Genomic DNA, 24,557 nt, shown 5'->3' with positions numbered 1-24,557 from the left:
ATCTAAGTCTAAACACATCCAAAATGCCACTCTGTAGTGGCCAGCACCAAGACATATTACCAAACACTCCGTCGGAAAGGGAAAGGAATGCTTAGAGATATTAGTGTACATTTATCTGCTAACTTTGTCCATTAAACCAACAATGTAACACAGAACTATGAAGTATTTCATTATTAAGAGATTTTATAGCTTTAGGGGCTGGTGGAGTGGCTCAAGGAGTAGAGTGCCTGGCTAGCAAGCATGAGGCCCTGAGTTCAAACCCCAGTACCTTGGGGACAGAGGAAGGGGGGAAAGGAAGGAAGGCGAGGATAGAGAGAAAGAGAGAGAGAGAAACAGCTTTAATATAACCCAACATCACAATTTTCTTCTGGCCTTTAGTTTGTTCTATGCGCACTATCTCATAGACAATCAATCTACCGCACTGCCAGGTACCGCGTCCCTAAACAACTACATTTGAAGCTTTACACAACCCAAATGAAAAAATACATTTTTACATTGCAACCCAGTACATTTACATAAATATTTTTAAAAATAATAAATAAGTTTTCCAAATCAATACTTACCATAGTCAATGTACTGATATATTTTTACAGCTTTAAAATAACCACATTGCCACCTGCCATTTAGAAAACATAGTGCTAACACTTTACACAGAATGTGCTAACACCTTGCTCCTACCACCTTCCATCACAGCTCCAATGTAAGAAAATGGGTGAAACACATCAAGTCTATTCCAAGTGCAGACCTTGGCACAAACTTGAGACACCCCACATTCCCCCCAAGGCCCTCCAACACTGTGACTATTCCTATTAGCAGATGCAAATGCTGAAAGCTTTCTCTGAGCAAAGCACAGAAGCAGAAACTTCCTGTTGCTTTATCAGTGACCTTAGGATATTCTGCACTTGACATCATGTACCAGGTTCACCACTGCTCCACAAAATCATCTTGTTGAAGAAAATAAAATAGAACCCTAACACAATTGGATTCTATAACCATCCTCTCACATTTTTCATTGCTTTTCAAGTATACCATTCCATCTGATCGTCTCTGACAGCCTTGTGAAATAAAACAGAACAACTGTTCTTCCTCCTTTCACTAATGAGGGAACTGCAGCTTAGAAGGGTTATACAGCTTGCCAGAGACAAAGAGCTAACAAGGAGTACGACCTAGGCTTGAACCCAACACTTACTGGTCTATCTACTGTCATGCTAAAACAATTTTTATGCCAGGCATGTGATAGCACAGGCCTGTAATCCCAGCACTCTGGAGGCTGAAGTAGGAGAATTACAAATTCAAGGCCAACTAGCTAGCTGAATAGGGAGACTAAGTCTCAAAAATTTTGATTTGAACATCTGATACAAATATGAATTTAAAAGATGTATTGTTTCTAGATACAGTACAAAAATGAAGATGAAAGCATACCAGTGTTAGTATCACAAAATCAAGATTAAAAATAGCAATGACATATTAGTAACTTTGGTAGCCTCTAAAATTACTCGGGGTCCTACTTCAATCCAACACGGCTATGACCTCACACTTTGTCTTAAATCAAAGTCTCACTGATTATAAAATTACATACACATTCACTCTAGAAAACTGCAGAAGTGGGTGGTCTGTAATAAACAACTAGCCACAGATTACACAAACTTCTCCCCAACCGTTCTTAGTCTTGTAGCTTCACACCAAAAGTCCCTATGTGAAACCCAATTTGATTTCAGCACTGAGTGAGTTACAACAGCATAAGCATGTTGTTTCTGCACAACATTTGCAACAGACAACTTCCGAGCACTTTGGGCAATGTGTAAAAATCCATGATCTAAAAGCAAAACGCAAGCCAGGCACTGCTGGCTCATGGCTGTAATACTAGCTACTTGGGAGGCTGAGATCCAGGGCCAGGCTGGGCAAATAGTTCGTGAGACTCAATCTCCAAAATAACCAAAGCAAAATGGACTGGAAGTGTAGCTCAAGTATAGAGAGCCTACTAAGTGCAAAGCCCCCAAGTTCAAATCCTGGTCCTACCAAACCCAAGACAGAATGTTGTTTTATTTCTTTTATCTCTTTTTTTATTTTTTTATAGGTACTAGAGTTTGAATTCAGGGCTTAGAGCTCGCTAAGCAGACACTCTACCACTTGAGACACACTCCCAGCCTCTTATTAGAAATTCTTAAGGATGTGCAGAATCAGGCTAAGTAGTCAGCGAGTAGAGGTCCTCATTGTACAGATGAGAAAACTGAAACACAGAGAAGTGACATTCCCAGCAGCAATTAATCACACAAAAGGAATCAGAATCTAAGTCTGTCTGCCAATCCAGAGCCTCCCATTACTCTACACCACCTCCGTATTCAATAAAATGGGCCCTAAAAAAAAAAATCATTAACATCTAAAGATTTTAAAGCATGTCAAAAACTAGGAAGAAGGATAGTGTTCACTGACAATCCTTATAGAAAACAGAATCCCTTGAAGGAAAACCAAATTGCAAACAAAAACTGAAAACTGCCTCTTAACTAGGGCTGTTAACGACCACCATAACTTTCTTCTCCCCATACCAATACTATTCATTCACTTAAAAAAATCTAAGGGCACAGAACTTGCTGAAAAGTATGTTAAGCTGGGACACCAGGAAACAAACCACCATGGCTCTGGCTCTTGTAGTGAACAGCTGGGTGCACCTCTCTAAAAATACTCTCCGATGTGACACAGGGTATTTACCAAACTCCTTCACTACCCTACACAACTATAAGAACACTTTCTTCCACCTCTTGCAAACTTCTAACAACCCTTACCACACCCCCTCTGAAACAAGAACATTTGCTCTGGTAACTCACAATTCCACTTTACCACACAAGATATCAACCAAGGACTTCTAGCAGATTTTACACTGACTTTGCCACTTGTCACAGCCGCCTGGGGCAAATTTCAAGAACTTTTCACAATCCACAGTGTAGCTTCCTGGTTCACAGCCTTGGTCTTAAGTGACTGTAACATACCCATTCTCCACTTCACTAGAAACCTAAACAGAAGGTTTAAGAGAACCCCAATGTTGGGACATTGGGAAGCACCTTCAGTAGACCCCTTTGTGGGTGAGAAGCAAATTACTGACTCTTCTCTGCTTCTTTCCTCCGCATTCCTCAGTAGACTTTCTGGACACATTTCCAGTTAAGCAACATCTAATTTTACCAAATGGGTGCACAAATTCACCAGGTCCTGCATGAGACCCACAAACTGGCATTTTAGGCAGTCTGTAATCCTTTTTTTTTTTTTTTTTTGTGGTACTGGGGTTTGAACTCAGGGCCTACACCTTGAGCCACCCGTCTTTGCCAGGGCTGGCTTCAAACAGCGATCCTCCTGATCTCTGCCTCCTGAGTAGCTGGGATTACAAGTGTGAGTTCTAATGAATGACCTTTAACTAGGTAACCACTGAACCTGGCATACACGCTGAAAAACTTGACTTCTCCTCTGGCTTGCCATTAACTACAAGTAGGGCTGGACCACTGTGCTGGTCACTGGAACTATTCCTGCTCATCTGGAAGTGACAGGCGTAGAGTTGAAAGAGGCCTTGGTAGCCAAACAAACTAAAATTCTAGAACCCTCCAAATTCAGTTTAATAACACACTGTACCGGGTTTACTCTAAAGTGTCATTGTGTAACCTTTTCTACCCCTTCAGTCACAGACCCTACAAGTCTCTTTGCAGGCCACCAACACACCTAGGTCTCCAAGCAAAAACAACACACACAGGTCAAGTATGTCTCTTGCCTACTGAAACTGCCCTGAATCTAAAAGAGGAAAGCCCGGGTCACCTTGTCTATGAACAAATCATAAACATTTTACATAAAAAGTCATCTCCAAGCTAGGCGCTGGTGGTTTACACCCGTAATTCTAGCTACTTGGGAGACTGTGATTAGGAGGATCACCGTTCCAGAACGGGCCACGCCTGGGCAAATAGTTCACAAGACCTCATCTCCAGAATAACCAGAGCAAAATGGACTTGGAGGCGTGGCTCAAGCTGTAGAGCACCTGCAAGCATAAAACCCTGAGTCCAAACCCCAGTACCCACCAACTCCTGTAACTCAACAGTGACTTTTGATAGCATCACTGTTCACTCTATGAGAAACTAAACTGAACCTCAACTAGAAGAACAGGTGCACTTTTTTCGTTGATACGAAAAACTAAAAAACACGGTGGACATCAAGACACTAGAAACAGTTAAGAATTTAGACCTGGGGGGGGTTGATAAAGACACCTGAACATCCCTAACCTAACAGTAAAGCCTTGGTTGCAAAAACTCACCAGTGAGATTATCGGACTCCAAAGGAGTCTATTAAAGTGGCTATAAAATCCACCCCGTAATTTTTAGGTAAGTTGTTTTCCAACCCAAAATACAGCCAACAATATCGTCTTGAGAGTCCCGCGATTCCACACACTGCAGCGTCAATTTCTGCCTAAGAAGTAACACTGTAACCTTTCGCCGAGCCGACCGACCCGCGATGCCCCCCTTCCCTCCGCCGCCCCCCAGCCATCCTCCCCACCCAGGTACTACCAGGTCAGAAGGCTGCCCGGCTGCACAGCCAGGCGGCCACTCCTCCTTCCCACAAGGCCCGGGCCCGCACGGTTCGCCCCGGGGCTCCGACGGCCCCCCGATCTCCGGCCTCTCGCCACCCCCACAGACCCAGGCGAAGCCAAGGGGCTCACAACCAACCTCCCGGGGGCTGTGGGCAGGGTGGAGGGAGAAGGGGGGTCCGCCGACACTTCCCGGGGTGCCCCGAGGGTAGCGCCCCCCATCCCGAGCCCCACGGGCTCGTCCTCGCCGGGTCCAGGAAGGCCACACCGTGGGACCCCCGCCCTCTCCGCGCTGCCCCCCCCCGCACCCCGCGCCTCGCCGGGCCCCCAACCCCACCCCAGTCCTCCCTGCAGACACCCGGGCTGCCGCCTCCTCGGCGGTGACAGCCGCGGGGCCGCGGCCGGCCCCTCCTCCAGCTCCTCCTCAGCAACCCGAGACCCGGGAGTGGGGCTTCTTACCGGACAGCAGGACATGGCGAGGCCCGCCACGGCACGGCCTCCTCCGCCACCCCACAAGGCTCCCAGCCAGGGCCGGCGGGGGCCAGGCGTCTCGTCCGGCTGCTCCTCCTCCTCCTCCTCCGCCGCCGCCGCCGCCGCCGCCGCCGCCGCCTTCTCACAACCACAACAACATGGCGGCAGCGGCCACACAGAGCGCGCTCCCGAAGCCGAGCCGGGCCGTGAGCGGGGACGCGCGCGCACGCTCCGGCGCTCAGTCGGCGGGCGGGGAAAGGGGCGTGGTCTGAGGTTATAGCCACGCCCTCGGAGGTGGGAGGGGCTGCGGCTCAGAGGAATGCCGGCTGCAAGAGAGCAAAGGGGCTCCTGGAGCAGGCCAAGCGAAGAGCTGGACAAACAGGAACTAGGGAGAGGAGGGATCAATAACCAATCAAGAAGAGGAACACCAAAGGTGGTGTTATAGACTTCTAGGAGGCATCTTTTCCTCGCTCGCTAGCACTGGGCCGGACTTCGGCTTACTCTGCTTACCAGTAAAATAGAACAGTATCTTTCACCAGCACGTATAGTCAGGATAAAATTAATTTAATATAATGCATATAAATACAGTGTGCTGGAGGTTATACTCAGAATACAAGTTCAAATTGCCTCAACCTCAGGTACTAATCAAAATCACAGAGAAGTGAGTTTTCAAACAAAATTAAAAAAAAAATTGTAACCCACACACACTAGGCTATAGAAGAGTTCCCCATCCCACAACTGCGCTACCTTGCGTCCTGACAATTTCGCCTCCTCTCGGTTGAATTTTAATATTATGTACTTGACTTTGCAAGAAAATGGCTGAGAGAACAGATCAAATGAATCTATCCCTGCATCTGTTATGTTGTTTTTTTCCACAACTTCTGAAATTGTTTCCTTTCAATGTTTATTTGTCTTTCTACCCGACTGCAGTGTAAGAGCTACTTGTTCATCACTGTGTCCCCAGCAGCTAGAATTGTGCGAGACAGATGCTAGGCAGTGAACTATCCTGGTTAACTAAGGATTAATATTTATTCACACAATTCATCTAATTGAATCTTCCCAACTTTAATACTAGGTAGGAGTTGTCATCTCCATTTCACAGATAAGGAAAGTGAAGCCCAAAATAAGCTGCACTTACTAAAACAAAATTCAAACCCAAACCCAACTTACAACCAAAAACAGTTGTTCTCACTCACCGGGCTGTACTACCCACTACATGGCACAATTGCCTGAAACAAAACCTCAAGGAAGAAATTACAACACAGTTCACAGTGAGGAAAACCTTTGGTTTACTCTCAGAGGCACTGGTAGCTTCCTCCTTTTTAGTAACTGGGGTTATGCAGCTAGCTGATCGGTTCTCTTTAACTCCGGCTTCCAGAAAGCCCAGGGCTAAACTTAAGTCCAATGGTGGCCCCTCGTTGGCTCTTAAGGTTGCCGTCAATATTTGTGTGTATGTGTGGTGCTGGGGATCAAACCCTGCACTTTCATTTATATGCTGTTGACCGGATTGCCCCTTCCTCTACTTGATTATAGCTTTTATGGAAATAGGATACAGATGAATGACCGCCAAAAAAAAGAAACACCTTAGATGGACTTCCAAACGTAGTGGCCACTGATTGGACTAGAGTTAGCACCTGACTCCAGGACAGCCCACCAATAGGCTAACCAGCTTCCAACGAAATGGCTCAGGGGAAAGACTTCAGCCAATCAGCAGTCGACATCCGTTCAGCCAATCCCAAGCTCCCAGGAAACCAGATGGCTGGAAAGACAAAGGTTGGTGTTTCACTTGCTCCTCTTTTTAAAGGGTAAGTGTTTGCCTGCTAATCCTGGTTAAAGGAATCTTCAGCTGAATCCTCAACCAGTAGTTAGGACAGTTGGCAGAATTTCTCTGCACCCATGAAATCGTGGTATTTTTGTCTCATTTCCCATAATAGCTCACATTGAGCTTTTCAATATGTGTGAGCACATCTCATGGAATCTTGAGAGCAGTCCTGTAAGGTATTGGTACTGCTCCTCCGTGAGAAGCAGGAAAAGTCAACATTTGAACCCAAGACACTGGACTCCAAGTACATACTTGTAAATATTAGACTACACCTGATCTCTACTGAGTCCTACCACCTGCTCATCTTTAAGGTAAAGGCAGCAGAATTCGTGCTTAGTGTGCACCCAGACCCTGGGTTCACTCCCCAACACCAATTCCCCCCACCCTATTACCTCTACTACCAAAAACAAAACACTCACTTCAAGAAGAAGGCGTAAGAAGACACATGGAAAGAAGGCTGGTGTGAGTCTAACGATTTCAATTTGAATCCCCCAGGGGGCCCTGGGAGTTGAACTCAGGGCCTTGAGCTGGGCTCTCTACCACTTGATCCAGGCCCCACCCCTCAATTTAAACTTTGATGCATGCTTCCTCATACTTGTTCCTCATTTCCCTTTACTGTTCTTGAGTTTCCTCATCTGCCCTGCCCCTGAGTCATTACCACAGCCTTGCTCACCTCACACAGGCCTGTAAGGGTTCTTCTTTGAGGTAATGAATTTTTTTTTCTTTTTTCTTTTATTATTCATATGTGCATACAAGGCTTGGGTCATTTCTCCCCCCTGCCCCCACCCCCTCCCTTACCACCCACTCCGCCCCCCCTCCCCTCTACCCCCTCAATACCCAGCAGAAACTATTTTGCCCTTATCTCTAATTTTGTTGTAGAGAGAGTATAAGCCATAATAGGAAGGAACAAGGGTTTTTGCTGATTGAGATAAGGATAGCTATACAGGACATTGACTCACATTGATTTCCTGTGTGTGGGTGTTACCTTCTAGGTTAATTCTTGTTGATCTCACCTTTTCTCTAGTTCCTGGTCCCCTTTTCCTATTGGCCTCAGTTGCTTTTAAGGTATCTGCTTTAGTTTCTCTGCGTTAAGGGCAACAAATGCTAGCTAGTTTTTTAGGTGTCTTACCTATCCTCACCCCTCCCTTGTGTGCTCTCGCTTTTATCATGTGCTCAAAGTCCAATCCCCTTGTTGTGTTTGCCCTTGATCTAATGTCCACATATGAGGGAGAACATACGATTTTTGGTCTTTTGGGCCAGGCTAACCTCACTCCGAATGATGTTCTCCAATTCCATCCATTTACCAGCGAATGATAACATTTCGTTCTTCTTCATGGCTGCATAGAATTTGAGGTAATGAATTTGAAGACATTTTGTATCATGTGAAAAAACTAAACCAGTGGACAGGATCCTTGAGGCTTTGACTGAAACCAACATCCTAACTGTATGTAGAAACAACAACTGGTGGAGTGGCTCAAGTGGTAGAGTACCCGCCTAGCAAACATGAGGCCCTGAGTTCAAGCCTCAGTACCACAAAGAAAAAAGAAAGAAACTAAAAGAAGAGAAACAAGGAAGGGCATCTATCATTGCCCCCACTTCTCAAATGAGGGGTTCCCTCTATTCACCTGACCTTCCTCTCCCCCTCCTCCTTTCAATCTAGTTCTCCACTGTCATATTAAAGGCTGAAAAATATTCTGCCAGCAAATCAGGGACCCTTTGAGGTCGCCTAAGACAGACGGAGAGGCTGCCTGATAGAGAGTGAAGGTTTCCTGGAGTCATGCAGTGTCCCTGGAAGGCAGGGGGCCCAAGTCCCTAAAACTGCAGACTTCCTACGAGTAGACCCTGCTGCTTAGTGGTAAAAGTCACTCATTTCAGACTCACTGAACCCAGCTATCAGTCAGGGCTAACCAGGACTCTGAGACATTAAGGAAGAAATTTCCCAAGGTCAGACAGAAGCTAGAACTGAATCATGGTTCCTGTGATTCAGAATCCACCAAGATCTCTCCAGACACCACAGGGCATCCCTACCATTGGGGTGGATCTGTTAAATTCCAATTCAGTGTAGAAGCAATGGTTCTCAAAGTGTGTCCTCAGGTCCCCAGCAAGGGGACGAGAAGTCTGAGATTTTTTTTCAGGGGTCTACAGGAGTTGAAACTATTTTCGTAATAGTACCAATAAGTTATTTGATATTTGCACTAAATGTGCAAGAATAGTAGGATAAAATTGCTTGCACTTTGTCACAATTCAAAGCAAGATACATTGTGAACTAGTAGCTGTTGGATTCTTCACCAACATGGATAAATAGTAAACAAACTGTCAGTTTCACTTAAGAATGTCCTTTATGCTGGGCCAGTGGCTCCCGCCTGTAATCCCAGCTACTCAGGAGGCAGAGATCAGGAGGATCGTGGTTCAAAGCCAGCCATGGGCAAATAATTCTCAAGACCCTATCTCAAAAAAAACCTACAAAAGAGGGCTGGTGGAGTGGCTCAAGGTGTAGGACCTGAGTTCAAGCCCCAGAACTGCGAAAAGAAAAAAAAAAAAGAAGAAGAAAAGAAATGCCCTTTGTGAAGCAGTACAAGTCCTTTTACTGCTCCGGGTGATGAAATAGAAATTACGTATAAAGCATAATTTTCAATTTCTTTATTGAGCTGCAATTCGCAAAACAGAAAATTAATCATTTTATTAAATGTCGGTAGCATTTGATACAGTCACAATGTTATGCAACCACCACTTGTGTCCCTTTCCAAAACATTTTCGTCACTCCAAAATAAAACTTCCCGCCTATTAAGCAGTCATTCACCACACACAAAAGCACTTTTGCTGTGTACAGAGTAGGGTGGTTGTCTCAAGGAAAAACACTTGTGCAATTGTTTGGGTTGCAAGCTGAATTAACTTCTTTTTTAGGGAGCACTTATTTTTACTGGAAAGAATATCAACATTCAAAGTACAGTTATCCAGATTTGGCCCTTTTGGTAGATATTTTGTCAAAAAAATAAAAATTTAAGAAAATGCGTTTGTCCCTTCAAGTAAAATAACAAATCATATTGGCTGTGAATGAGAACCTTCAGGCTTAATAATTTTGGAAAACTTGAATGTCCTACGGTGAGCCTGGATATTTCTCAATATCCACTCTTTTCTGCTAAGATGTGTGGCAACACTAGCAAAAGTGAATTTTTGATATTATTTATAATGAAGCAAGCTAGGAAAAGCTGCACTGAGCTAATATTTTCTTCATGTAATTCAACCCAAGCAAGTTGCCACAAACTAAACGCAGATGCAAATGTAATAACGTAATTTTCTTCTCATTAAGTCAGACTTTAATGATGTCCACAATGTCATTCTTCTCACAAAACTTTTTGTTCTGGAAAATGTATTTTCCAGAGATTTCACATAAAATATATTATTGATAGTAAATCATGGGTTTATAATGTCAATTTTATTTTTTTACATGTTTTTTGCAGTGCAGGGGCCTCCCACATTCCAAACAAGTTAATACTGAACTACACCCCAAACCCACTTATGTTACTTTTTCAAAAACATTTTATTAGCATATATTGTTATATGGGGAAGGAGAGTTCATCGTGACATTTCCATGTATGCTTTGCTTACAATGTCGTTTGGTTAGACTCACCCCTTCCATCGATCCCCTCCATCTTTCTCTTCCCCCAATCATCTTGCTTTTTAAATAATATTAGCAAACTGAATAAAAAAGAACCATTAAAAGGATGATTCTCCAGGACCAGGTGGAATTTATTTCTGGAATGCAAGGAGGGTTCTCAACATAGGCAAATCAATAAACGTGATACACAAAATTTTAAAAATGAATGACAAAAACCACACAATTGTCTCAATAGATGCAGAAGAGGCATCTAACAAAATTCAACATTCCTTCATGATGAAACAAATCTCAACAAATTAGGTACAGAAGAAATGTACCTCAACATACTGAAGACCACATATGACAAACAAAACTAACATCATAGTTGACAGTGGAAAGCTGAAAGTTTTTTCTCTAACATCAAGAAGAAGACAAGGGTGTCCAGGATGTATGAGAAGTCCTAGCCAGAGCAGTTAGACAAGAAAATGAAATAAAAGGCATCTAAACCAGAGAGGAAGAAGTTGAATTGTCTCTGTTTACAAGTGACATGGGAACGTCTAAAGACTCCACCAAAAAACTGTTAGAACTAATAAATGAATTCAATTCCAGGAATACCCAAAAAAGAAATTAAAAAAAAATCCTGGCCCAGGCATAGTGGTGTGAACCTCATGATCTCAGCACTCAGGAAATCAGGAGGATCATGAGTTCAGGAATAGCCTGGGCTACATAGCAAGACCCTGTCTCAAAAACAAACAATAAAAGAAAGAGGGAGAGAGCAAGACAGAGAGAGAGAGGAAGGAAGGGAAAAAGGGAAGGAGGGAGGGAAAAAAAATCCTCGGCTGTTCAGTGGAAGAGCACTTGCTTAGCAAGCACGAGGCTCAGAGTTTGCAATATCCAATATCACAGAAAACACACATGTGTAAGCATGCACCCATGCATACCTGTACAATAATTCCATTCACAATAGCTATTCAGGAAGGAACACTTAGGAATAAATATAACTAAGGAGTGAAAGATCTGTACACCAAAAACTATAAAAAATTAATGAAAGACATCAAAGAAGACACAAATAAATGGAAAAATATCTTGTGTTCATGTATTTGAAGAATTAATATTGTTAAAATGCATATACTAAGCTGGGTGCTGGTGGCTCACACCTGTAATCCCAGCTACTCTGGAGGCAGAGATCAGGAGGATCATGGTTAGAAGCCAGCCTGGGCAAATAGTTCATGAGACCCTCCCCATCTCCAAAATAACCAGAGCAAAATGGACTGGGGGTGTGGCTCAGGTGGTAGATCGCCTGCCTAGCAACTCTGAGGCCCTGAGTTCAAAAAAGATTTAAATTAAAATTTTAAAATTAAGTAAATATCTAAAGTGGAACCCATAGAAACAGAGAGCACGATGGTGGTTACAAGGGGCTGGAAATGAGAGGGGCTCAGGAACTGTTGGTCAAAGACAAAAAAATATCAATCAGACAGGAGGAATGCTTTCAAGGCACCTTTTGAACATTGGTGGTGGTGGCTACACAGTACACTGTTGTGTGCAGTGCCTTACATTCTGTGTCGTAATGATATAAGATGTAAGTCAGTCAGTTTTAAGTGTTCTCAGCACAAACAATAAGTGTGTGAGATAATGCATGTATAAAGCAGCTTGACAGAGCTCCATTCCACGGTACATTTATATCAAAATACTACGTTGTATATCAGAAATACAATTTTTGCTTGTCAATTAAAAAAAAACCAATATATAATTATCATATAAAAAGATTTTCAAAGAGAGCATTAACAGCATTGAAGGACTGGGGTGTGCCTCAGGGGTAGGACATTTGCCTAGCAAACAAAAGGACTTGGGTTGGACCCCCAACACTGAAATAAATAAATAATATTATTATTGTAAGAGCTTGGAGCTGGTGGCTCACGCCTGTAATCCCAGCTACTCGGGAGGCAGAGATCAGGAATAATGAGACTCAAGGCCAGCCTGGACAAATAGTTTGCAAGACTCTTATCTCAAAAATACCCAACATGTTAAAAGGGCTGGGCTGGTAGAGTGACCAAGTGGTAAGAGTGCTTGCCTAACACGTATGAGGCCTTGAGTTCAAACTCCAGTACTGCCAAAACAAAAACAAAAATATAAAAGTGCAGCAGAAAGTTGTCAAGCAGTCAATTTAAAACACATGCTAAAAGTTTGTTTATACAAATCAATAAATTATTTATACTGTCTTGACTTTTCATTCCTACCAAGGGAAATTTCCACTGATATTACCAACTAAAATCTCTTTTGTAGTAGGGCACAGTTGTGAATGCCTATAATCCCAGCTACTCAGGAGGCAGAGATCAGGCAGTCAAGGTTCGAAGCCAGCCCAAGCAAAATAGTTCTCTCGAGACCCTATCTCGAAAAAACCCTTCCCAAAAAAGGGCTGCTGGAGTGGCTCAAGATGTAGGCCCCAGTACCGAAAAAAAAAAGCTCTTTTGGGTCTTGAATTTTTTTTTTTTGGTGATATTGGAAGGTTTGAACTCAGGGCCTCTCACTTACTAAGCAAGTGCTACCACTTGAGCCACACCTCCAGTCCTTCCAGGTCTTCAATAATTTTTTAGAAACCAACAAGTTTGAGAACCACTGGTATAGAGTATCTATTCAAGTTTTTTAAGAACCGACTCATTTTCAGTCAGTAAAAAAGAATTTTAAATTTAAATAGTTATATTTAACATACATTTAGAAAACTATAACAGATCCAACTCAGTATCACAGATACCTCTTCTTAAGCTGAGGCTAACTTCATAAAATAATGAATCGATTTAAAGAAAAATATGAAGACAATAGTAGATTGTGTCAAAAATTCATGAGGCTGAAACTAAAGTGACTAGACTTTGGGTAAACACTCAACTAGCCAAAGACTTGTGAATGAAGCAGACCTGTTACCATTCCTTCCTGCGTGGGAGGCTTTCGTCTGGAAAATGGAGGGCTGCGGCAGCTAAATGAGTGAACACGTGTACAGTACTACCTAATAGATGTGACTCCCATTGCCCTCCCAGGGAGAGGAATCTGGCAGGCTGGTGTCTGGAAAGACCTGCTACCATGCCAGGTAGGAGGCGTGGGATACTGACCCAGCTGAGCCACTGACTCACCCTTAGGGCCTCAGTCTTCCCATCCAGAAGATGACAGGGTAGGATGTCATCCGCCCTGGAGCCTCCCAGTCCTACCTGCCATCCCCTGATTAAAGCATTCGCCTTACCTTGCTTGATAATTGCATCAGAGAACCACATTCTTGCAGCTGGGAAGGACTCAAGAGCTCGGAATATCCCATTTCACAGATAGGAAAACTGAGGCCCAGAGAGATTGCCAGAGGCGGAGGGGCAGGGGGAACCCACAAGTTTCTGCCCCTGGGATGCAGTGAAGGAAATGAGAGTGCTTCCTGTTTTCTTTGAGGAACAATTTAGGAGTTTGATGGTTTAGCCATTACAAATTTTCCGCAATTCTACTGAGAATTGCACTTGACCCTGAGAAAATCAATGCTGTAGGAGTGGGGACATTGAGTTCACAGGATTGAGGGGTCGCTGTGTTACTAACTAAATCTACCTTTAAAAAGTCAAGTGCCCCTTCTAAATCCCCCCTCCAGGTAGGGCACAGGAAATAAAATTGGCAAACCCAGGTAAGGCACAGGAAATAAAATTAGCAAAACCAGGTTAGAGAGAGGGGCTTTTGGGGTGGAGGCTGGGGGGGTCCCCTCCTCCTGTCCATTTGTCCTCCTTGTCTCCTGCCTCTCTTTTCCCTCCCCTCCCTGGTGTAAGACAACACACCCCTCTTAGCACCTAGCTTGTCTGCCCAGTACTTCCCTACAGCCTGGGCCAACTCACCAGCTACAAATAGAACCAGAACCCACTGAAAATAGCTCCTTGTCCCTCTGCCCAGAACTTGCAAAGGCTTATTAGGATTCCCTGCCCCCACCAAGTGAGTCCCAAGCAGGAAACTGAGGTAGAGGGAGCGACACCAAGGCCAGGTTAGGGCTATCTGGAGAACAATATTCCCAATAAGAGCTCTTAAGCACTGATTCAGTGCTGATACCAAATGCAAAGTCTTGGCATTAGTTCCCAGCAACCAGACGTGGAAGGTTACTGGCTGTTAACCCAGTAGTGCAGATAAAGCTCAGAGAGGTGAAGAATGTGCCTAAAGTTACACAGCCAGTGAGAGACAAAGCCCCAGCTCTCTACCAGGGCACTAGAGAACACAGGTAAAGCCCTGCATTACACTTAGCTCCAGATTCATGAGGCTAGAGTGAGCTCAGACCATCCAGACACTTCTTTGACAGTGAGGAGAAACTGAGGCCCAGAGATAGGAATCTTACCCAAAGCAGGCAATGAACAAACAAGTAAATCAAGCACCCAGGTCTCTTGGCTAAGAAGCCAATTGTTTTTGCAGAGGTCAAAGCAAACAGAGATTCCCTTGTTCCTTTTATGTGGAAGCCCCATGGGTCTTTTTTTTTTTTTTTTTTTTTTTTGACTCTCAACCCAACAGAGCAGAGAGCTCCTGGTACCCCCCTTCCCTGCCTGGCTCCCAGACAGGTGTCTGGGAGCCAGGCATCCTGAGATTACCTCTTCTTCCCCTCTGCCCAGGGTGTTTAATGTTCCAGGGGAATAGAGCAAACAGCCAGTCATAACTCATGGCTGACACAAGCTGGCTTTCTCTTGTGCTGAATGTGAAGCAGACAGGACCCAGTAAGAGAAGAGCATCAGCAGGGATTTTGCTGGCTCATTTGAAAATCCAAGGTCCAAGGGCACACATTTCTCCTACGCTTGGGAGCTAGATAAAATTTTCCTCTACTCTGAGATCCCATTTGTTATCAAATAATTCTATGAAACGGTCTTAACCTCTGCAATGATGACAAGAAAGAATGGAGAAGGCCATGGGAGCTCTGCTAGAGAGGAATTAAGTTATTTAAGAAATGGTTGAGGCGAGGCTAGGCATGGTGATACATTCTGTAATCCCAGCTACTTGGGAGGCGGAGGTAGAAAGATCGCCATCCAAGGCCAGCCCTGGCAAAAGTGTGAGACTATATCTGAAAAGTAAACTAAAAGAGAAAGAGCTGGGGGGGGGTAGCTTAGGGGGCCTCAAAAACAAGGTCCTGAGTTGAAATTCTAGTACCTCCAAAAATAAGGAGGAGCATGAAAAAGTCTTACATCCAGTGTGTCAGAGGATCTTGATTCTAATCCCAGCCCTACTATACCTTTATAGAGTCTACCAAGCTGTCTCCGTTTCCCCCAGAATGTTTTGGGGGAGCCCAATTCCTTTCCAGTGCTGGGGTTGGCACCTAGGGTTTCATGCATGCTACGTAAGCAACTCTACCACTGTACCTCCCACCCAGCCCCCTCCATCAATCTCTTTGTTGCAAACGTTTGTTGAGGGCTCCCTTGATGGAGTAGCAGGACAAGCTTTGGCCTTGGAACAGTGAACAAGATAAAAATTAGTCCCTGCTCTCCTGAGACTCACAGCTTGGCTGGCAAGACAAAGTCAACAGAAGCCCAGGTAAGTGTGCAGATGGAAAAGACAGACTTGTGGTAGCAGTGATGTTTGAGGAATCTACCCCAGACTCATGGAGGTCCAATAACATTAATGCAGAGACTGGGCAGAAATCAAGGGAAAAGGTGCCTCAAGAAGAGGCACAGGCTGGGCACCATGGCTCACGCCTGTAATCCTAGCCACTCAGGAGGCAGAGGTCAGGAGGATCGCAGTTTGGAGTCAGTTTGAGAGACCCTATCTTGAAAAAAAAGTCACAAAAAGGGGTGGGGGGACTGGCGGAGTGGCTCAATGTGTCGACCTTGAGTTCAAACCAAAAAAAAAAGCGAGAGAGAGAGAGAGAGCTTAGCACCCAGAGGCGATAGAGAACTGGCCTATTCACTGAGCCAACCAATTGGAACAGATACTTGTTTATTTGGACATCTTACTGTGAGCCATCCAGAAAGAGAATCTTGCTGGAATTCTGTGATTTAATGCTGTGTTAATCACAGAGGACAGGCAGGATCACACATGGCCACATTCTTCTAATATTCCAAATTCTTTTATCAGCACCTCTAGGAAATAACCCTGTCTGGACAAGCTGATGGATCCTTTTATTGGACTGTCCCCAGGGGTCCCACATTCTTGACTTTTTTTTTTTTTATGGTACTGAGGTTTGAACTCGGGGCCTCACACTTGCTAGGCAGGCCCTCTACCACTTGAGCCACTCCACCAGCCCCATTCCTGACTTTTTAAGGTTGAATTTTTGGAAACTGACCCACTCTACATCTTTCATTTTCAGGGCCTGTGTGGCACAAAATAAAAGCAGTTAGTGGGATGTGGAGACCTCTGGCTTTCTGGAAAATTATAGAATTATGCCAGAGTCATTCTCTATCCCGGCCTAACAGTATGGAAGATTACCAATGAACACCTCTGTGGGAAATGAGGCTCTGAAGACAGGCCAGGCACTGGTGGCTCACACTGTAATCCTAACCACTCAGGACGCAGAGGTCAGGAGGATCAAGATTTGAAACCTCTGGGCAAATAGTTCTTGAGATCTTATCTCCAAAATGCCCATCCCAAAAAGTCTGGTGGAGTGACTCAAAGTGTAGGCCCTGAGTTCAAATTCCAGTACCACACACACACACAAAGGACAGAAACCAAGGGATCAGAGCTGCATCTAGAAATTAGTCTCTATCTTCCATCACTGAGGCTCAGAGAAGCCGGGTGACTTATTCTGCATCCTATGCAAAGAAGTGACCAGGCCAGCTTTCCAACCCAAGTGACTGACCTATGCCTTCTGAATCTCCCAAATGCTTCTGAGGCATGATACGACATAGCTACCCTCAAAATAAACACAGTGAGAGAAGAGTTTCCCAAGCTGAATAAATTTGAAATATGCTGAGTTTAACAGAGTCACCAGGTTTTTAAAATTGCAGCAGAACTTCTCAAAGCCTTGATATAATGATAGACATACAGGACCTTGAAAGAGGAGGGGACAGAGTTTGCAGTATCCAGAACTCATTTGCCCTAAGGTTGCTCCAAGGCAATTCCTGGAATCTGAAACCCACCTCGGGAAACACTGTATTAACTATCTCATGATTTTATAAGCATCGATATCCTTATATACGAAAGGAACCCAGCCTATACATTTTAGATGTATGAATGGGTGCATAGCTTGTCTATTTCCTCCTTGTGTGACCTTTTATTTTTTGAGCCATACCCTCAGCCCATCCTCCCCATTTTGAGCCTTTTTTAATGTTCCCCTCCCCCAGTGGAATTGGGATTTGAACTCAGGGCTTTGCATTTGCAAAGCAGGTACTCTACTGCTTGAACCACACCTCCAGTCCATTTTGCTCTGGTGATTTTGGAGATGGGATCTCGAGAGAACTATTTGCCCAGGCTGGCCTTGGAACTTGATCCACCTGATTTCAGTCTGCTGAGTAGCTAGGATTACAGGCTTGAGCCACAGGCACCCAGAAAACCTCGTTTTTATACTCTACAATAGAAGAGAGCAAAGTTTTTCTGTAAAGGACCAAGTAATAAATATTTTATCCTTGTAAAACCACATGTATCTCTATGTCTCCCTCTCTCTCTCTTCTTCCTTCCCTCCCTTCCTTTCTTCCTTCCTTCCTTCCTTCCTTCCTTCCTTCTTCCTACAACTCTTTAAAATGCAAAAAACTATTCTGGTTTTCAGGCCAAGAAAACTGGCTAGAGGAAAGGGCAGGGCAGGAGTTTGACCTAATCCATAGATCACTGACTCAGGTTCAACAGTGCTCACTGCATCCATGTAAGGTGTGTGGAAACTTGCCAGGTAGTCAGAATTTTTGTTATTTGTTGATCCTCCTAAGCCACCTTAGAAGGTAGGAACCAGAGTGATGTCTTTTTCTAGGGAGAAGCTTATGTCCAGAGAAAGACAACAATGAGCCACGTTTAAAAGGTGACACAGTGGCCAGAGGAGGTTGAAATGGAGACCCTTAAATGTCAGTTGTGAAGAGTAGGACACCAGGTTCCAATGCTTAGGAGAAAAGACGCTGAGCCTATTGTCCTACTGGTGGCATCTCTGCTATTCCACGACACAAAGGTTTAACAGCAGTAGCTGGGGGCTGGGAGTGCACCTCAATTATAGAGACACTTCTTAACATGCAAGGACCTGGGTTCAACCCACAGTGCCCAACCCCAAAAAGAGAGCAGTTGTTTGGTAGAAGAAAACACTTGTTAACCTGTCCTAAAGCTGCATTTGTAAGGCACCTTGGCATTGCACACTTTTTATTTAGGTAGATCCTTGACTGAAATGCTTGGGATGGGGTTGAAAAGAATATAGGATGAGGCAGGTGCCAGTGGCTAACAACTGTAATCCTAGCTATCTGGGAGACTGAGTTTGGGAGGATTGAGGTTTGAGGCCAGCCAGGCAAAGAGTTCATGAGACCCCATTTCGAAAATAACCAGAGCAAAAAAGGGATGAGAGGTGCGGCTCAAGTGGCAGAGTGCCTGCTTTGCAAGTGTGAAGCTCTGAGTTCAAATCCCACCAAAAAAATATTTTTTTAAAATATATATTATATATATAACACATATATTTATATATTAATGTATGTTATATATAATACATATATTTATATATAATATATATTTATATATGTTATACATTATATATATATTTGGAATATATAATATATGTAGTTATATATATTATACATTATATATATATTTGGAAGTTTCACCCTGTACATATATATGTATATGTGTGTATATATGGTGGAATTTCCAAATCATTCCTTGGATCTGTCCTGCCATGGCTCCTTTTTTTTTTTTTTTTTGAATTTTAATAATACGCTATTTTATTCATGCTCTCATATCCAAAGTATTGGATGGTTTGCATTCTTTTTTTTATCCTAAGTCTTTGAAACGAGATATTATTTTACACTAACAGTTTCTTACAATTCAGAGTAGCATCATTCCAAGAGCTCAGTAACCACACTGGCCTTTGGCTTCCATATTGGCAGCACGTGTTGAAAATATTCACGGATAAACAGTGTGAGTTTCTGAAATCCCTGAAACAAAATGCCAAATTCTTTGTGTGTGACTAGAGCATTCTTACGGTAAGATAGAACATCAGATTCTCAAAAGGGTTTGTCCCACCACTACCACCATCACCATCACACTCTCCTCCTGCCACAGCTCCTCTAGACTCAGCTTCTTGTCGGTCACTTTGCAGGTCCCCATCTCATCGAACCTCAAGGCAAATAGTGTGGTCTTCAGTGACCAGTGAAGAAGGGGCTGTTCCAAAAAGCTGCTTAACTCGGGTACCTGCAGAGTCACTCAGGTGAGAACTGATGAAATCACAGTCCACCTGCAGGTCTTCCTGGCCCCAAAGTCAGGGCCTGTTTCAATAAACCCTGATGATTCTAAGCCACTTCCCTGAGCCTCTGTTGGAATGATCAGGGTGCTCAGTCAACGTGTTTCAGTTTCACACTTAATTACACAGAATATTAGGTTGTTGGGTAAGTGTTTCCTCTTGATAGCTTCCATTCGGTCTCTGGATGGATGGATTTCTTGTGTTTTGTTCACCCGAGTTCAATACTTGAGTTAAGATTCCTTTTAACTCAGAAATAGACTGACATAAATATGCTCAATTGATTTTTGACAGGTGCAAAAGGAATTCGATAGAGGGAACAAATTGCTTTTTCAAAAAATGGTGCCAGTGTCATTGAATGCCCATAAGACAAAAGAATGAAGCTAGACCATATATAAAAATCAAGTCAAAATGGATCTCTAGAACTTAGGTGTAAAATACAAAACTGTAGAACTTTTAGGGAAAAAAATAGGAGGAAAATTTTTGAGCTCTAGAACAAGGCAAAAAAGATTTTATACTTGACATCAAAAGAACAACCCACCAAAAGAAATGGTAATAAATTGGACCACATTAAAATTTAAAACTATGATCGGTGGAAGACCCTGTGAAGAGGTTGGAACAGCAAGCTACAGACTGGAAGAAAATATTCGTGAACATCATATCCGACAGAGAAATTTCAAAACTCAGCAGGAAAAATCAGGCAATCCACCAGGAAAAATGGGCAAAAGACAAGAACAGGCATTTCACTGAAGAAAACACACAAATGGCAAATAAACACATGCAGGGATGCTCGGTATTTTCAGTCATTAGGGAAATACAGATTAAAAACACCGTGAGATAAAATTAGCCCTATCATAATAGCTAAAGTAAAAAATAACAATAACACTAAACGCTGGGTAAGATGTAGAGAAAGTAAGTTTGTTGGTGGCAATGTAACTGGCAAGGTCATGCTGGAAAAAATATGTCAGTTTCTTACAAAAATAAACACTTACTAAGACCCAGACATTGTACTATTGGACGTTTATAACAGAGAAATGAACAACTTGAACTTGACATTCACCTAAAAAACTGTATATGATGTTCATAGCATTCATTTTTCATAATAGTCCCAAACTGGAAACAACCCAGGCGTCCTTCAATATGCTATGAATATGAACAGTTTCGTCCATACCAAGGAATACCATTTAGCAATAAAAAAGGAACTTTTGATACGTGAAGTGTCTTTGTTGTAGCTCAAGAAAATTGTGCTGAGTCAAAAATGCCAATCTCAAAAGGCTACATCTGTACAATGCTGTGTAGACAACCTTCTTGAAATGACAACATCGTAGAGGTACAGAACAGATTGGTAGTCGCCTAGAATCAAGAAGGAAGAGAAAACGCTGGTTACAAAGGTTTATAGGAGGCATCCTTGAGATGGAACTGTTCTGTGTCTTTGTGTGTGTGTGTGGTACTGGGACTTGAACTCAGGGCCTACACCTTGAGCCATTCCACCAGCCCTTTTTTGTGCAGAGTTTTTTGTTTTTCAAGATAGGGTCTCGCAAACTATTTGTTTCGGCTGGCTTAGAACCACGATCCTCCTGATCTCTGCCTCCTGAGTAGCTGGGATTACAGGTGTGAACTACTGGCACCCGGCCTGTTCTGTATCTTGACTGCAGTGGTGGTGGTTAAACAAATCTATACACGTGATAAAATTGTATAGAAATAGAACATATGAACACACACAAAGATACACACACAAATGAGTCCATGAAAAACTGGTGAAATCCAAAAAAGGTAGGTGGATTGTACCATTGACTGGCAGAGTGGCTCAAGTGGTAAAGCTGCTGCCCTGAGTTCAAGCCCCAGTGCTGCCAAAAAAACAAAAAAAAAAGTTGTGTATCAATGTGATACATCACTGTTTTTATACAAAATAATACCACTGAGCTGAGTGTGTTAGTCACGCCTGTAATCCCAGCACTCAGGAGGCAGAGATTGATTTGAAGTCAGCCCAGGCAAATAGTTTGTAAGACCCTATATTGAAAAAAACCCACCATAAAAAAGGGCTGGTAGAGTGGCTCAAGGTGTAGGCCCTGAGTTCAAACCCAAGTATCACACACACACATACAAAAAAAGAAAGAAAAAGAATTCAGAGTTCTGAATCCTCTGATTAGATGCATTGGCCTAGACTAGCTTTGAACCTGAGACAAAAGGCCAGGGCTCTCCTACCTCATTCTTTAGGAGTCCCCTAGATTCTTCCAACTCTCAACACTAAGTTTGAGTCCTCACACCATCACTTGCCAGCTGTGTGGCCTTAGAAAAGTCACTTGTCCCTAAGCTCCAGTTTCCTGGTTCTTAAATCACAGCTTGAAATTCCAGCATTGTCTGTGGGTCAAATGAAGTGATGCGTTTCAAAGGGCTTTGGACACAACAAAGGAGGTGCTTATTGTTAATAACAGGCCACCATGAGTTCATTCTAAACACAGGCCACTCACTCCTGTTTATCCTCTGGTTTGATGGTAAATGCTTTCAGGGCTTGAGCTGAGTTTTAGCCTTTTATTTTATCCTGCTCTCTCCTTTATAAAGTGCCCCACAAAAGTGGTAGGTTTCTAAAAGTTCTCGTTAGCTGTGATGTTGGTAGAAAGACAAAATATTGACAGTAAAAATAACAAGCAGAGTATTGACAGTAAAAATAAAAAACCCCTGTGCTCTAACTGCGTTTTTCCTATAAATTCTAAAGAGAACCCAGAACGGTCTCAGCCAAAAATTGGGCCCTGGATTTCCTCCCTTGGAATCCCAGGTAACTCCCTTGTTTTCAATCATGGAAGTGTAAGTTCCGTCTTTTTAGGAGCATGCAGGAATTTGGGAAGCACATTAGGGTACTGTGTGTTCTTGCTATTTACATGAACCAGGATCTGTGGCTGTTCTGGGGCCAGGTTTTTCCAAATAAAAGCAACCTTTTCTTTCCCCTTTCCCAGTTAGGACAACCTTGCAAACTCACAAACAAATTCCTCAGGTTTATTACTAATGCCAGTAACATGGACTTTTAAAACTAGCTTTCATCTCTACATCTTAAGCAACATTGCAAACAGTAATTAAAGTTCAACACCCTGGTGAGGGAGGAAGCAGCTATTATTCAACCCATTTTCCTAACAGGTAAACCCACACTTACAAATTAGAGGCCTGCCCATAGGTCACCAGAGGTTGGAGCAGGGAAGAGCAAGGAAATAATTCTAGATGTCCCAACTCTTGAATTCACCAACATGCTCAGTACTGAGAGCCAGGGGCATCAAAGCAAAAATGCCCACTCATCGTGGCTGCTCACTGAGGTGGAGTGATTGAGAGGGGTTGGAGAAGAGGAACAGACAAGGTTTGATGATAGAAGAAAAGGAAGAAGGGAGAGAGACGGAGGGAGGGAGATGGATATATAAAAAAGAAAAGAAAACCAAAAAATGGATGGGTGGATGGATGGATGGATGGATGGATGGATGGGTGGATGGGTGGATGGGTGGATGGGTGGATGGGTGGATGGGTGGATGGGTGGGTGGGTGGGTGGGTGGGTGGGTGGATGGGTGGATGGGTGGGTGGGTGGGTGGATGGGTGGATGGGTGGGTGGATGGATGGATGGATGGATGGATGGGTGGATGGGTGGATGGGTGGGTGGGTGGATGGGTGGGTGGATGGATGGATGGACAGGTGGATGGGTGGATGGATGGATGGATGGGTGGATGGATGGATGGGTGGGTGGGTGGATGGGTGGGTGGATGGATGGGTGGGTGGGTGGATGGGTGGATGGATGGGTGGGTGGGTGGATGGGTGGATGGGTGGGTGGGTGGATGGGTGGGTGGGTGGATGGATGGATGGGTGGATGGGTGGATGGATGGATGGATGGGTGGGTGGATGGGTGGGTGGATGGATGGATGGATGGGTGGATGGATGGATGGGTGGATGGATGGGTGGATGGGTGGATGGGTGGGTGGATGGGTGGGTGGATGGGTGGGTGGATGGATGGATGGATGGGTGGATGGATGGATGGGTGGATGGATGGGTGGATGGGTGGATGGATGGGTGGATGGGTGGGTGGATGGGTGGATGGGTGGGTGGATGGATGGATGGATGGGTGGGTGGGTGGATGGGTGGATGGGTGGGTGGATGGGTGGGTGGATGGATGGATAGGTGGATGGGTGGATGGATAGGTGGATGGGTGGGTAGATGGGTGGATGGATAGGTGGATGGGTGGGTAGATGGCTGGCTGGATGAATAGATGGATGAGTGGGTGGATGGGTGGGTAGCTACATTACAGGAAAGAAAGGAGAGTCTGAAACCACTTAGAAAAGAAAATTCCTTAAAAGAAAATTCTCTGTAAGTTTGGTTGAAGGTAGGAGGAATGCAATTAAAAGAGTAATGTTTAGCAGGGCACTGGTGGCTCTGCCTGTAATCCTAGCTACTTGAGAGGCTGAGATCAGGAGGATCAAGTTTCCAAGCCAGCCTCGGCAAATAGTCCATGAGACTATCTTGAAAAATCCCTGCACAAAAAAAGGGCTGGTGGAGTGGCTCAAGCTGTAGGCCCTGAGTTCAAACCCCAGTACCTAAAAAAAAAAAAAGTCATTGTGTAAAGGTTACCATTTGCAGCCCTATACGTGTGCGGGATGGGAGTGGGGGTGGGGTTTTTGAAATGGGCATGAAATTGCAAGTTCACATCAGATAGAGAAGTCCCCTCCACCAATCAGTAGCCATCAAGAGGGTTTTATACAGCCCAACAGACGCTCAGAGAACCTGGAAGGCATTT

General features: G+C 43.9%; 1 protein-coding gene across 8 annotated transcripts in view; it reads right to left on the bottom strand.

Moving 5' to 3' along the window:
- The window catches only part of Mtmr3 (myotubularin related protein 3), a 131,134-nt gene extending 125,959 nt beyond the window's left edge, over nucleotides 1–5,175 (bottom strand). For all 8 annotated transcript variants that reach the window (XM_074061277.1, XM_074061280.1, XM_074061283.1 and 5 more), the window contains exon 1: nucleotides 5,018–5,175. The gene's annotated coding sequence lies outside the window, so the exon portion shown is untranslated. The remainder of the gene's footprint in view (nucleotides 1–5,017) is intronic.
- Between the last annotated feature and the right edge of the window lie 19,382 nt (nucleotides 5,176–24,557).

The sequence above is a fragment of the Castor canadensis genome, chromosome 18, assembly GCF_047511655.1.
Source record: "Castor canadensis chromosome 18, mCasCan1.hap1v2, whole genome shotgun sequence".
Classification (NCBI taxonomy): Eukaryota; Metazoa; Chordata; class Mammalia; order Rodentia; family Castoridae; genus Castor; species Castor canadensis.
The sequence above is the reverse complement of the archived record's forward strand: the minus strand, read 5'-3'. Positions and strand labels throughout refer to the sequence as shown.